Source organism: Eutrema salsugineum, unplaced genomic scaffold (genome assembly GCF_000478725.1).
Source record: "Eutrema salsugineum unplaced genomic scaffold, Eutsalg1_0 scaffold_14, whole genome shotgun sequence".
NCBI lineage: Eukaryota > Viridiplantae > Streptophyta > Magnoliopsida > Brassicales > Brassicaceae > Eutrema > Eutrema salsugineum.
This window is the reverse complement of record NW_006256877.1, coordinates 5,267,587-5,283,135: the sequence shown is the minus strand read 5'-3', so window position 1 is coordinate 5,283,135 and position 15,549 is coordinate 5,267,587. Positions and strand designations below refer to the sequence as shown.

General features: G+C 38.2%; 1 pseudogene; it reads left to right on the top strand.

Moving 5' to 3' along the window:
- Nucleotides 1-11,571: 11,571 nt before the first annotated feature.
- On the top strand, nt 11,572-11,958 carry LOC18022729 (annotated as a pseudogene).
- The last annotated feature ends 3,591 nt before the right edge of the window (nt 11,959-15,549 follow it).

Genomic DNA, 15,549 nt, shown 5'->3' with positions numbered 1-15,549 from the left:
GGACACATGTCTAGACGCCTCTCTCTGATCGTGTAAATGCACTGCGAAGATGAGCCTTCCAGGAAGCCTTCCACTTCCCAAGCACCGAAGCTTCCTTCACCAAAGTTGAAGGTATCTGAGTCCTATGTCCTTTGAAACCGGAAGCACACAATTCGGACAAGTATCTTAGAAGTTACACTCTCCGGAATGCGAAGTGGTCCAACAGTCCTGAATGATGCGAGCTAAGTGAAACATGCCGCGATGGAATGCCACGGTCCACACTTGGCCGTGGCACTTATTTTCAATCCTTCGGCGTTTGACACGATCTGAATGCCACGGTCTACACTTGACCGTGGCAAAGTAACATTTGGCCGGGAAGAACTTTACAAGCATTCGGCACTTGACACGGTTTCAATGCCACGGTCTAGGACTTGACCGTGGCAACTTTTACACACCTTCGGCGTTTGACATGACCACTTGCCACGGGGCTTGACCAAGAGCTACTAGACCGTGGCAATCCAAAAAGTTCATCACCCAAACCTAGAAAAAAAGAGACACGGCCACTAGACATGGTGTAAATCAAGCCATGGCAACCTTGATCATGAAGAATCTGTCCAAGAACTTTGACACTATCAGTTTGCCACGGTCAGGTTGCCACGGTCTGTTCAAGCATCATCTGACCGTGGCAAACCACACCACTATCCATAAAAGCCGGGTCAGGACCTAGTTTGTCCTGGGCTGACCCGGTCCGCAAGAGACACTATATATGCTTTTTACGGTTTTTTCCAAGACTTAAGCTTTGTTTTCTCTTGTTTCTCTTTCTTTTTTAGTGTAAAAACGAGTTTGATTAAGAGATATCTAAGGGATTTGATCATTCCAAAGCTATTTCTCATCATCTCATCATCTCATTTCTGCTTCTAATCATGATTGACATCATCTCTTGCAAAATATTAGATGTGTTCTTCATGATTAGTGAGTAGTCATCTTTTAAGCTTCTAGGTGTGTAGATTAGGGTGCTTTGATGTTTGATTTGTGATGTTTAGGGTCTAGATTCTCATTTCATTTCCTTATTTAGCTGTTCTTAATGCTAGATCTCTCATTATAAGCTTGATCTAGAACTTAGGCATTTCTCCACCCACAAGGTGTTTGATGAAATGCCTGAATGAGCTAACTTAAGGGTTTATGCCTTTTTCATCATGGGAATAATTTGTTAAATGCATGAATTACATATTAGAACTGTTTCTTAATGCTCATTGATTCATATTTCACAAATGATGATTTGGTTTGAAAGTGGATTAGTGTAGAGATTAATGCCTTCATGAGAGGATTAGTCTAGATTAGAGTTCTAAGTTGAAATGTTTGAGATCATGTGATTGCTTGTTATGTCTTTCTGTATAAGATTCAGTCTTTCTTAGCTCTTATTTTGATGCACAAAGAGGCTGTCTGGTCATATTAGACTTGGAACCTTATGCTTGTTGATTGCTTATTCACTAATGGGAATTAGTCTTGATTAAGTAATTTGCAAAGGATTTCTTTCATGGGAATGAATTAATCTATGTTGGAAGTCTAGACTAAAGAATTGCAAGTGTTGCATTATGTTCTTAGCATCATGATTCAATATCTAAAGCACCCTAATCAATGATCACATCTAGAGGTTTAGCTTTTATCATTTGCTTAATCACCATCATCTTGTTTTGTTTGCTTGCTTAGTTCATTAATCATAGCTTGTTTGTTTCTTGTTTTATGCTTTCTTGTTACTTTGTTCACACCAAAACTCATCTTTGATCACTTGACTTAAGAACTTATCACGTAAACTAGTGCCTAACTACCACACATATGGATTGACACCCCATCTAAGACCTAAAAACCTTAGTTATCAGTCGTCCACCGTGCAGTGCGCCACGATCTGCTTGAAACGCGCCATGAAGTCTTGGAGTGATTCGTTTTCACCCTGTGATATCTCCCACAATTCGGAGTTACGGGTTTTCTGCCCGATGAACATCGAAAAATGCTTTGCGAACTTAGTCGAAAGTTCCTTGTAGTTATCAATGGAGTCGGCATCCAACCTTGAGAACCAATCTAATGCTATGCCTTCGAGGTGTTCAACGAACAATTGGCATTGGATCGCGTCCTTCTGCTCGGCCGAGTTGAACTTCAGTCGGTTGATCACGATGCCGAACGAGGTAAGGAAATGCCTCGGGTCCGAGTTCCCTTCGTACGAGCGTAGTTTGAACTTTTCTAGATTAGGGATGGGGATGTTGGTAATCCGGGAAGTGAACGGTGTTTTCTGTGCTTCCTGGATGACGCGGTCAATTTCGGGTGCCGAAGTGGTTGCTTGGTGGAATTTGGAACTGATCTCTCGCAGTTGGGCCTGCATCCGCTCGATTTCTAGGTCGCGCGCAGTCGGCTGAGCTCGCACATGCTGGGGTGGGCTTTCGGATTGTTGCTGTTGCTGTTGTTGTACGACCGACCGTGCCGCCGTGTATTGTGGGTCTCGCTCTCCCTGAAAGTCGCTGATGAGGTTTCGTCGTCTAAGCGGACTCTCTTGTTGCAGGCTAGAAATCTGCGCGGTGAGGGTTGCGAATTTGGCATCGTTGCTTCGGACCAGTTCCTGTATTTGGGCAGCGAAAGCGTTCATGAGTGCGGTTGGATCGAAAGCAGCTGTCGACGCCTGGCGAGCCTCGGTGCTTGAGCTCGGCTCTGCCCCAATCTGTTGCGTTCCAGGTTGAGGTCGCACAGGACTGTGTTCGTCTTCTCCTGTATGTCCTCCGACCTGGGTGGGATTGTCTGCACAGGTCATTTGACTCCCGACCTGGACCTAGGTCGGTTGTCTTTCGTCAGCTGTCATGTCTTCGAGGTCGATTACCGAATCGGCCCCACGGTGGGCGCTAATTGTTGATTGTGGTTCTCAACTATTTAGGGTCGGTTCGGTAATTCGAGTTCGGAAGATTGATTTTATTTAATTAAGTTTCAAGTTTACAGTTCGTTCAGTTCGGAGGTCCTCTCGACGAACTAGATACAATAACAATGAGGTCTCTACATTTCCCGAGTCCGAAGAAAGATCCCTTCTACAGTAACAATCCCACTATTTATAATACATAAACGAGGATAAATTTTAGGGTTTCTTGGTCAGCTCTCACCGCCTCTTGTCGCTGAGCCTGTTTTCTTATGGGTCGTGCTGTCAGGCCAGACCCATTTCGACTAAAACTATCGTAAACCAAGATCAATTGGACCAGTTTCGGTCTTTAACCGGTCCGAACCGGGTAGCGGAGCGTACCACCAACAGAGATCACTGTATGTCGTAACAAATAAGTATGAAAGTTTTGAGTGGTAGATTTGAAAATTATTCCGATGAGATGGAAAAAAGAATTGAAATTGCTGATCTCATGCTGACGCAGTAACTTGAAAAAGTTAATTAGTGACTTGATGATCTAAAAAATTTACAGCTTGTCTTAAGCATTGGATTCATGGAGAATAAAAAGAAAGAAAGAAAGAAACAAGCATCTCATATCTCATAATCTCTTGCGCAAATCAGTCCTATTCATTGCATTATCATTACTTTATCTTTTTTGGTATCGACACAAGAACTAACTATCTAAAAGTCGGAATTCGGGAATATATAATTATCTGATGTAGTTATATCTCACAACAGTACGCGCCAACTTAACGGGTTTTTTTTTTAATTCTCGTTAGCTTTATTTTTTTGTAAACATATATGTATGATTTTTATTATTAAGTATTTATTTTGATTATAGTGATAAGAAACAAAGATTTAACAGTCAGAATTTGGAAACTTGGAATTATATAATGCAATCGTATATCATAATCTAGTACGCGCTAACTTAAGGGCTCTGCAATCATTAAAATTTTGTTGGTTTTAGAGTTTAAAAAAAAATAAATGTAATTTTATTATTAAGTACTAAGAATCTAAGATACTGACCCACACATATGTACGGGCGTACCACACATATGTACGGGCGTACGGGCATGATTGATATTACGAAAATTTCAATTTACTTATATTTATATAGGTGGTTATTAATGCAAAATTTGTTTATGTAATTTCCATATTCATATATTAATAATTATAGGTGGTCCGCCAACATGTATGTGTGGATATGAAATTTTTATTAAAAAATAAGATAATTGTAATACTTAGATGTTGATTAGTTCGTCTACTAACTCCAGTTGCTGTTTTTGGCATTCAACAACAAATTACGTAAACCATTTTTTTTTTGTATTGCTTTTATCATTTTTCAGACTCATATTGTAACATCCTGATTTTTGGTTAACCAAAGATCCGATGTTACCAGTTTCCTAATTCTGGTTTTATTAAATTAAACCATTTCTATTTCATTTTCTTTTTATTTGGACATTTCCTAATTTCTTTTTAAAAGTCCATTAAACCCAACCCACCTATTAAATCTCCATATAAATACCTTATTAAATCCCTAAAATTCTCATTAAGCTCCTAAACAACTCTAGCCACATTTTTCTTCTCTCCTTCTCTCTTCTCTGCGCCGAGCTGCTCTCTTCCTCTCTCTCTCTCTGCGTTTTCTTCTTCTTCTTTCTCTCTCCTGGCCGTGTCTCTCTCTCTCCTTGCCGTGGCCACCACCATCCTCCAAGTCTCTCTCTCCGCCAAAGCTTCCTTGCCCAGCCGAGATGTCTGCGCCGCTTCCTCCTCCTTTGGTTGAGATGGGATCTGATTCTGATGGATATCCTCTTAGATCTCCTTCTCCTCTGCCTCCTCCTCCCGTTTCTCAGCCTTCTAAGCCAAGGTGAGGACTTTGTGGCTTCATCCTCTCTTACATATGCATGATTGTCTTTTAAGTGGTCTTTTCTTAGATCAGGCTTAGATCTGCTTGTTAAGGTTGTTAGAACTGTTTAGGACCTGGATCCATGTTGCCTGTTTGTTGATGATTGCTGGTTGCTGGTGGAATAAGATAATTAACCTGAACATGGATCTAAACTTATTTGGACCTTAAAATATTGATTGTGTGATGTTAACCTAATTAATGCTTCTTTTTGTTACAATTGGTATCACCGAAAGCGCATCTTAAGAATGGAAGGACCTTTAAGAAAACAATGGTTATTTGAAATGGATGATTTGTGCATAGTAGATCTCTGTTAGGACCCCTGGCTCCTGGAGGTGGGAGTCAGTGTTGTTTGTTGGCATGCGCTGTCGTGAACGCACGGCAAGGGCCACCGCTGGAGTGGATTGGCGATCCACTGGATATTGAACAGCCGTCCGAGGGACCGCTGGGTACAGCTTTCTGGGTGACCGCTATGAACAGTCGTCTGAGTGATGGTTAGTGTCATAGCCTGTCTTGGTGATTGCTGTGGATCAGTCTGTGTAACTGGCAGAGTAGACCTGACTAATGGGTATGGTAATAGGCCAGTCATTGGATGAGATTATTCTGGTTTGCCTTTCCGGGGAGGCATGGGGGGCCATGTGGCAGCCTACTGTTACTGGTGATGGCCAGGGACCCGCTGCTTGTGTAGTTGCTTGTAGGGCTATCCTTGAATGTTGTGTGAATGATTGCTAGGAATGAACTGTTTATAGATAAGTATATATGTATGTGTTGTGTGGGCTTGCTTTAGGATTAGATCTCTTAAAACCAATTTATGCTAGTTTGATGATGTTATGGGCCTCCTTAAGGCTCATTCTCACTGAGTAATCCCCATTACTCACCCCTCCTCTCCCCTTGTCTTTCAGGTTTAGTAGAGAGATCAGCCTAAGTCTATGTTGTTGATTGTTACCTAGGCGTTTTCCTGGCGATCCTGTGTGCTCACCAAATCGGACATCCTACCGGACCCGGTTCGATGGCCGATCTAACATTCCCGGTTCCCCACCTCTTAGGAGCCTGGGATAGGGATGTTACAATTGGTATCAGAGCCCAGGATTAGATCACTTTAGCTCCGTTCTAAAATGGTCGCGCCCGTTTTTGTTTTCAAAGAAAAAACTGTTTACGAAACATTTTTATTAAAAAACTTTTTAAAATATTTTCAAACCTAGAACAACCAATAACTTATAGAGGCCGATCTAATAGATTTTTTTCCTTTTTCCTTCTTCCTTCCTCTTCTAGATTTGGGTATGGGACCAAGGAGACAGCCAGGAAGAGGACAATTGCTGCTACTCGGGACCCTGCAGTACACTCCTTGGAGATGTAATGAGGTGCATGAAGCATCTACAAGTAGACCGAGCCAGGTTAGGAGAGCCCCTTCAGCTTCTCCTCTGCAGCAGCCTAGTTCTGTTCCTGCGCCTCCTTCTGAGAACAAGCCAGCTGCTCAGCAAATGGTGGAGCATGGGCGATGCTGGCAATGCCCGAAGACTTCAGCGGCACCAGGAGCTCTTCTGGTGAACCCTCTAGGTGGTTGGAGAGGGTTTGCCATTCAGGCAGACAGGACGCTTCGGGAATACCATCAAGATTTTGTTAATGCAATGGAGCATGCACCTGAGGCCTACACTACTCAGGAGTTTGCTAACTTCTTCTTCCAAGGTCTGCACTCCAACTTCAGGGCAAGGATCAGGGAGATGGGCAGAGGCATAGGAAGTCGTGTAAGGGAAGTCTACAAGAGAGCCTTGTGGGTAGAGAGATCCTTTCAGACTGGAGGCCCTGTCTACATCTCTTTAGACAGCAAAATGGATGAAGATGAATATCCTTCCGAAGAAGACCCCTCTGAAGATGATCTTCCTGAAGATGATCTTCCTGAAGATGATCTTCCTGAAGATGATCTTCCTGAAGATGCTGATAGTGAGTAGAAAAAATTGTTTTCAGGAGTAGAACTACTTATTCTTTATTCTATTCTATTTGATTGATTGGTTGCTTTAGGATCTAGTTATTAGGACTTAGCTAAAATTCTTTGTTGTTGTTCCTAGTATTTTATATTTTTAAAACAATATGTTCTACTCCTTATTTTAAATTAATAAGAAAAAGGGTTTTGATTTATTCCTAAAGTGTTTTAAATTGCATCATACCTTAAACTCTCCCTCCTACACGATTCTGTTGATCACTCTGCGTTCTAAACCCTTAACCTTCAATTCCTTTTTGGGGCCAAGTGTCCTATGGCTTCCTTTTTGCTCTCCCTTTTCTAGCCATTATCTTTTCTGGTGTCATGGTTCACTTCTAATTTCTTTTCTGATTTCATTCCTGAGCCCTTCTGATTTTATTTTTTCATTTCTTTCTGATTCCATTTCTAATTTCCTTCCTGCTTCATTTCTGAATCCTTCTTTTCATTTTCCTCTCAACCTCTATCTTTTCTGGAGCCGTAGTTCTTGTGGTTTCATTCCTAATCTCCTTCTGAATTTTTATTCCTGCTTTTCCTTTTGATTCCATTTCCGATTTTTCTTCTGATTCCATTTCTGACTGTCCTCCTGATTTTCTTTCCGGTTCCATTTCAATTCATGCTCCCTTTTCCTGAGTTCATTTCTGAATCCCTTCTCTTCTGCGACGAAGCTACTCTTCTCCCTTGTGCTTTTATTTCTCTTGGTCTTTAGCTTTCGAATTTCCTTTCAGGAACTTCTCTCTTAGGATTCGGGGACGAATCTTGTGTAAAGGGGGAAGATTGTAACATCCCGACTCTTGGTTAACCAAAGATCGGATGTTAGCAGTTTCCTAATTCTGGTTTTATTAAATTAAACCATCTCTATTTCCTTTTCTTTTTATTTGGACATTTTCTAATTTCTTTTTAAGATTCCATTAAACCCAGCCCACCTATTAAACCTCCATATAAATACCTAATTAAATCCTTAAAACCCTCATTAAGCTCCTAAACAACCCTAGCCACCTTTTTCTTCTCTCCTTCTCTTTTCTCTGCGCCGAGCTGCTCTCTTCCTCTCTCTCTCTCTGCATTTTCTTCTTCTTCTTTCTCTCTCCTGGGCCGTGTCTCTCTCTCTCCTTGCCGCGGCCACCACCATCCTCCAAGTCTCTCTCTCCGCCAAAGCTTCCTTGCCCAGCCGAGATGTCTGCGCCGCCTCCTCCTCCTTTGGTTGAGATGGATCTGATTCTGATGGATCTTGATGTGATCTTCCCAAGGAATCGGCACTCTAAGGTGGTTTAGTGGATAGTCCTTGTCTCCAAACACTTTCACGGAGAAGATGCTAAGGCGTGAGAAGTGATTCCCGAAAATCCTTAGGCTCAAACTCACGGTGAAAAAGAATGAAACAAGGGGGTGGAACAAAGAAAGAGAAAAACGCCGGTAAAAGGATGTTAAGGCGTGAGAAATGAATTCCCGAAAATCCCTAAGCCCCAATTACTACTAACGAAATTCTCAAACTCTGCAAACGAAGGCTGCATCAAGTTCTATGGATTGAACTTGATAAACCAGGCTGATCAATGGATAACCTCCATAAGATCGAAAAATGAGAATCACTCTCAAAGGTTCCAAAAATAATGAATCAAATCTTATTTCTCCAAAAAGAGATTACACTTATTTATAGAATAGAAAACTTGTAAAGAAAGCTAAATATTAAATGATCTTGAAAATATAAGAAGACTAAAAACTAAATGAAATGAAATAAATAGAGTTGAAAAACTCTTAGCCTTCTTGACTCCTCATTGGTGACTCTTCACTTCATTTTCGTCACTTCCTTTGACCAGAAAAATAAAGTGATGATTTTGGGCTCTTCTTGGGCTTCTATCACTCTTAAAATGGGCTGGACTCTATATATAACATCTTGGATGAATTTCTTCATGCTTCTCTTGTCCAGAACTTAATAAATTAGCCCATTAAGTGCCTCTTTGAACTTCTTAGCATCTAGCCATTTTCATGATCATATCATCTATGGACCATTATGTTTTATGGACCTTTCCTAATTTTTTTTTAAGAGCCCATTAAGCCCAACCCACCTATTAAACCTCCATATAAATACCTAATTAAATCCCTAAAACCCTCATTAAGCTCCTAAACAACCCTAGCCACCTTTTTCTGCTCTCCTTCTCTCTTCTCTGCGCCGAGCTGCTCTCTTCCTCTCTCTCTCTCTCTCTGCGTTTTCTTCTTCTTCTTTATCTCTCCTGGCTGTGTCTCTCTCTCTCCTTGCCGCGGCCACCACCATCCTCCAAGTCTCTCTCTCCGCCAAAGCTTCCTTGCCCAGCCGAGATGTCTGCGCCGCCTCCTCCTCCTTTGGTTGAGATGGGATCTGATTCTGATGGATCTCCTCTTAGATCTCCTTCTCCTCTGCCTCCTCCTCCCGTTTCTCAGCCTTCTAAGCCAAGGTGATGACTTTGTGGCTTCATCCTCTCTTACACATGCATGATTGTCTTTTAAGTGGTCTTTTCTTATATCAGGCTTAGATCTGCTTGTTAGGATTGTCTGAACTGTTTAGGACCTGGATCCATGTTGCCTGTTTGTTGATGATTACTGGTTGCTGGTGGAATAAAATAATTAACCTGAACATGGATCTAAACTTATTTGGACCTTAAAATATTGATTGTGTGATGTTAACCTAATTAATGCTCATTTTTGTTACAATTGGTATCACCGAAAGTGCATCTTAAGAATGGAAGGACCTTTAAGAAAAGAATGGTTGTTTGAAATGGATGATTTGTGCATAGTAGATCTATGTTAGGACCCCTGGCTCCTGGAGGTGGGAGTCAGTGTTGTTTGTTGGTATGCGCTGTCGTGAACGCATGGCAGGGGCCACCGCTGGAGTGGATTGGCGATCCACTGGATATTGAACAGCCGTCCGAGGGACCGCTGGGTACAACTTTCTGGGTGACCGCTATGAACAGCCGTCTGAGTGACCGTTAGTGTCATAGTCTGTCTTGGTGATTGCTGTGAATCAGTCTGTGTGACTGGCAGGGTAGACCTGGCTAATGGGTATGGTAATAGGCCAGCCATTGGATGGGATTATTCTGGTTTGCCTTTCCGGGGAGGCATGGGGACCCATGTGGCAGCCTAATGTTACTGGTGATGGCCAGGGACCCGCTGCTTGTGTAGTTGCTTGTAGGGCTACCCTTGAATGTTGTGTGAATGATTGCTAGGAAGTTTATATATAAGTATATATATATGTGTTGTGTGGGCTTGCTTTAGGATTAGATCTCTTAAAACCAATTTATGCTAGTTTGATGATGTTGTAGGTCTCCTTAAGGCTCATTCTCACTGAGTAATCCCCATTACTCACCCCTTTTCTCCCCTTGTCTTTCAGGTTTAGTAGAGAGATCAGCCTAAGTCTATGTTGTTGATTGTTACCTGGGCGTTTTCTTGGCGATCTTGTGTGCTCACCAAATCGAACATCCTACCGGACCCGGTTTGATGGTCGATCTAACATTTCCAGTTTCCCGCCTCTTAGGAGCCCGTTATAGGGATGTTACATATATATTTTTCAAGATTACAGTTTGATTATGAAATCTTTATGACTCTTTTTTTTGGCAAATTATTTTTTCGAATAAAATATTAAATTATATTCAAGAAATATTTTTTTTAACAACTTGATTAGATTGTTTCTCATTCCAATTTGGAAAATAAATAATTATTTTCAATTGTGCTGCAACTTGTGCCAAACCAAGTCTGTAAACCATCCTCAAATTTCTTTACGCCCTGCCATAATCTTTATTATAAAACTTGACCAACTCTCTCCAGCTAATCGCCACATCATCATTGGAGAGAGTGCCACGTGGCAACTTAAATTTTAATAAAAAAACGTTAATGTTTCGATTCGATTTCCCCCAATCGTCTTCTTCATCAAGCCAGAGGGAATGATTAAAAAGAAATCTCAGGAAATCTACGAACAGGCTCAAGAGCAGCAGCGGTGGCATCAATCTTCACCTTAGATCGCTTGGTGGGCCGTGGAGATGACGACGCTTCAGGAGAAGAAGAAGAACAGAAACACTTCGAAGCGGAAGAGCTACGTCTCGTCATATCTCACATGAATTAGTGGACGGAAAAAAAAAATTAAATACTTACCTCGATTTCTTTGTGTGTGACGGTCATCGTTTGGCAATCAATCAGGTTATGTAAATTCCTTCGACGGATCTACTTTTCATTTCATATAGATCGATGATTAAAGTTTTTTTGGTTTTTATATTACTTTTCTCTATTAGATTTCCGGTCAAGCTTGCGATCCTTCATTTCCAATTTCACCATGTAAGTTCGTTCTTCTTCGAGCACTTCTCTAGATTCTGCGTTATAAATTATAATCCTATCAAGCACGGAAATTGGTAATAAATTACTTCTTCTCCCTTCTAATTATAGTCTGTGCTTGACATATTTATATTTCTCCGTTCATTACATCACTTACAATTTACTTCTTCTCTCTTCTAATATGCTAGACTTGAGCTATCCCCTGTAATTATCTGATAAAATAATGAGCTGACGAAGAACTATCTGAATCCTTACTCATAGTAAACTGAATTTTTCTCTTGACTAAGATGTACGATGACTTATTGCACACATCATTTTGTAGTTTGTTGAGTAGCTCTCTCCATTTTTGAAGGGTATATCTGTGTATGTTCGTCAGAGTTGCAGAATAAAAATGAGAATTCGAGCTTCATCCCTTTAACAGCACTACTTTGAGAACAGTGCGGTCTTTCATTGTTATGAACATTTCATTGCTACTAGGCCATAATCTTAGGGTTTTTGTTTAAAAAATTGATGTTCCACCCTAATGGTTGCTGTAATTCCGATAATTACAAGGCAGATGCGGAAGTTGTTGATCCGAAAAAGTGCCTCGAGGAATCTTGCAAACCAAAATGTGTGAAGCCACTGCTTGAATATCAGGTGAATCCGTTTACATTCAACTTCAGCTGGCTTTTGGTTATAACCTTGTATTGCAAAATATGAGTATGCTGACATCAAGAGGAGCGGTTTCTGCCGGCGCTTACACCACATGGTGTGGAGTGTGGTTTCAGACGAATAACATTTTGTTGTTGTGATTCAGGTGTGCGTCAAGAGGATCCAAGATGATGAGTCTGGCCACAAACATTGCGCTGGCAGTATTTTGATTACTGGCATTGTGTTGAAAAATGTGTAAGTGTTTGACTGGTTTTTTTTTTTTCTGTACACACCTAAAAAATTGAACTCTAAGATGACAATCGTATTGTTGATCTGCAGGTCGGACCTAAGCTGTTTAAAAAACTAGGCGGCGGTGGAACCGGCGGGGTCTTCGTCAGCGAGCGAGGTTCCGAACGAAAATCAAGGACCGGCTTCGGTTAAAGAAAAAGGCTCTCGCCTCAACTTAGATAACATTATATACTACCATATGTGTAGGATGTGTAGTCATTTCAAAAAGGCTCGCTTAAAGAAAAATCATCCATGAAATTCTTTTGCTTAAGATCAAAGGAAACTGCTTATAGAAAAAGACGGCACTTACCTCGGTGTAGTTATCACGGGAAACAAAAGTAAGCAGATAAATTTTTGGTGTTCTGCATTTTCAGCCAGACCTTGATTGATGTTTGGATCTTTAATTGGGGGATCGATATATGTTGGAAGTACTTTAGTGGTTTAAGAATTTAGATAGTGTCCCACATTTCTAAATTATTTTTAAATAAAATAATACAAACTGTTACAGTATATGGGTATGAAGAACTCTGTTTCTTTGTGATATTGTTGGATTAATGTCTCAAGTTCATAAACTCTTGGCCAGTCTCTTAAAATGGTCGTGTTTGGTGTAAAAGAGGTTCACTCTTTTGATGTTGGACTCCTAAATGAATTTTACTGTCCATATTCTCGATTGGTTGGCTAGCTTTGAACGGGTAGATTAGGATGATGAACTAACTGACAGATGAAAAGATATATCTTGAGAAAGGATCTAACTAAAGACGCGTGATTTTCACTTGCGAAAAATCATTCAAAGGAGATGGAAGTAAATATTCTCTAGAGGAAATATAATATTTCTAGCAAAGAGATATTGAGACGATGAGTCATTTTGTCTTTTTCACGTTTACAAACTTTAACAAGTTTGATTTTCTACGATCGTTTTTCCCTACGTAAAAAATCATGTAAGAAGTTAATCCTTGCTTTTTACACATATTGGTGGTTGTAGTTGTCTATATTGGCCACTTTTTTTTCTAAACATCTTAGTTTAAAAGAAGAAAAAAAAAGGTATTAAGATTTTTAGGATTACTAAAAGCACAAAATGGCCATTAAAAATTCATTAAAATATTTTAATCTATAATGAAAACTATTAAAAAAATATGTAAAAAAAACATCCACGAGTAGCGTCGTAGCGTGGACCAACACCTAGTCTTATATATAAAAGTTGCTCAACTTTCTCCATATACTTGACACATCAACATTGGAGAAGTTGACACCTGTCATTTAAATTTTAATTAATAAAATTTAATATTAAATTTTAAAGCAGTTAAAAAATATGAAAAGTTTGTTTTAGTAATTAACTCTTAACTAATATTTATATTAATGTTAAACAAAAATTTATGTTATAACTAATTAAAAATATCGATAGATATGTATTTAATTTTTATATAACTGTAGATTACTTAATAATATTCAAGATATATTTTAAATTAGTTTTTTAAGATTATTTATAATAAAATATTAATAAGTAACAAATGAAATGATGATTATATTAATTTTAATTTTTTTATTAATTGACTATTAATTAATATTTGTGTAAATGTTAAACAAAAATTTATGTTATAACTAACTCAAAATATTGAATGATATTTATTAATTTTAATATAATTTTAAATTATTAAATAATATTCAATAAATATTTTAAATTAATATTTTTTAATTTTTTAAAATAAAATATTAATAAGTAAGTAAGTAACAAGTGATGATTATATTAATTTTTATAAAAATATAAATAAAAAATTTGGAAATTTAAAAAAAAAACTGTACGTAACGTGCGCGAGTATTCACTTAGTTCTTAAATAAAACTTTCTAATTAATTTTATTGCATTTAAAATTTTAATTCTAAATAAATACTTAGTTTTTTATCAAGTTATTTTTAAATATTAATATTTCAAACTTATCCGATTTTTTTTTAATTAATTATTCCTTAAGAAGTCAAGGACAAAATCTACTGTATACGATTCGCACCAATCAAAATATTTGTTACATCTCTCGACATAGAAATTAAATCTGTCTATATATGAAATCTAACCTCAAAGACAAAAACCCTACTCGTACCAAAATCTAGGGTTTACGCTTGACCGGATCTAGACACATAAGCTGTTCAGGTTCTCCTCACTCCCTCCTCTTATTCTCCCTCTCTCTCTCTTCGTCTCCTTACAAATTTCGTTAAAGTTTAAGACTTTTTCTGTCTTCTCATCTCTTACAGGAGTCCTTTTAGGTTCAATTTCGAGTAGATATGGAAGTGCTTCCCGTTAGGTTGATGGAGGCACAGAGACAACAGACATGGGCTTGTATGTATAATTTTAGTAAAATTCAAATTGATGAATTTTGGTCCAACTCGGTCCTATTAAATTAAAGTAAATTTTGTTTTTAACACATTTAACTTGTCTTAAGAGCTATTAGCCAATTAGAGTTCACTAATCCTTTATTAAGATTTAGTACTCTAGCGTTTAGAATATTGTCATCTTGTTATGTTATTATTGTAAGTTATTTTGTTTGTTTTTCATTCTAGTCTCTAAACCATATATCTTATAAATTCTATTATCATTAACTACCACATATTAAATCAATATGTACACTAAAATTAAAATCAATCTTATTAATATCAAAGAAATATTAGGTAACATAAAAAAAAATCAAACAACAACACTAATACATTGAGAAAAATCAAAAAACAACACTCATATATAAACTGAAAAGTGACAACCTGGTATTTCACTGTTGCAACCGGTTTAATGGTGGTTCAATTGAACCTACTTCGGTATAAAATCGTTAGACCAATGGCAAAAAAAAAAGGAAGATGAAGTAGGGTTTCTATAATTTCAACTGCGAGGTTTTCGATTCTAAATCATTCGCATGAAAGCGATTGAATGATTTGGAATTACCGCATGACAAGTTTCAAGGCAGATATTTCAACGTTACTGAATGAAATGGAAGAACCTTACGATGAACCGGTATAAGGTTCTTCCATTCGGTAACGTTGTAATACAATGTGCATTGGTTCTGTATGCGTACCGAAATTTAGTCTCTCTTTCCGGTTCCAGACGTTTTAGTAGGTGGTAAGTGTCTATCTTTGGTCATCTACAAAGGAAAGCTAGATGTGGTGAGTTCGAGAGAAGGAGAAAAGACATATAGAGTTTGTAAACGTTTTATTTACACAATTAATGAAAAGAAAACCGTAGAAAAAAATGTATATACGTCTAAGTCGCCTTTAATTAAATAATCTATTGAACATTAATCGATTTGAATTCATTAATCCTTTATTAGGGTTTAGTGCTCTAGCGTTTAAGATATTATCATCTCGTTAGGTACTATGTTATTTTGTTTGTTTTTTCATTATATATGGTACCTATAAGTCTATAACTATATATCTTATAAATTCTTTAACTATTTAGAAATTTAAATATCACATATCAAATCAAATATGTACACTAAAATTAAAATCAATATTATTAATATCAAAGAAATTTACATAACATAAAAAGAATAAATTCAAACAACAACATTACATTGAGCAATAGTAAAAAACGATAG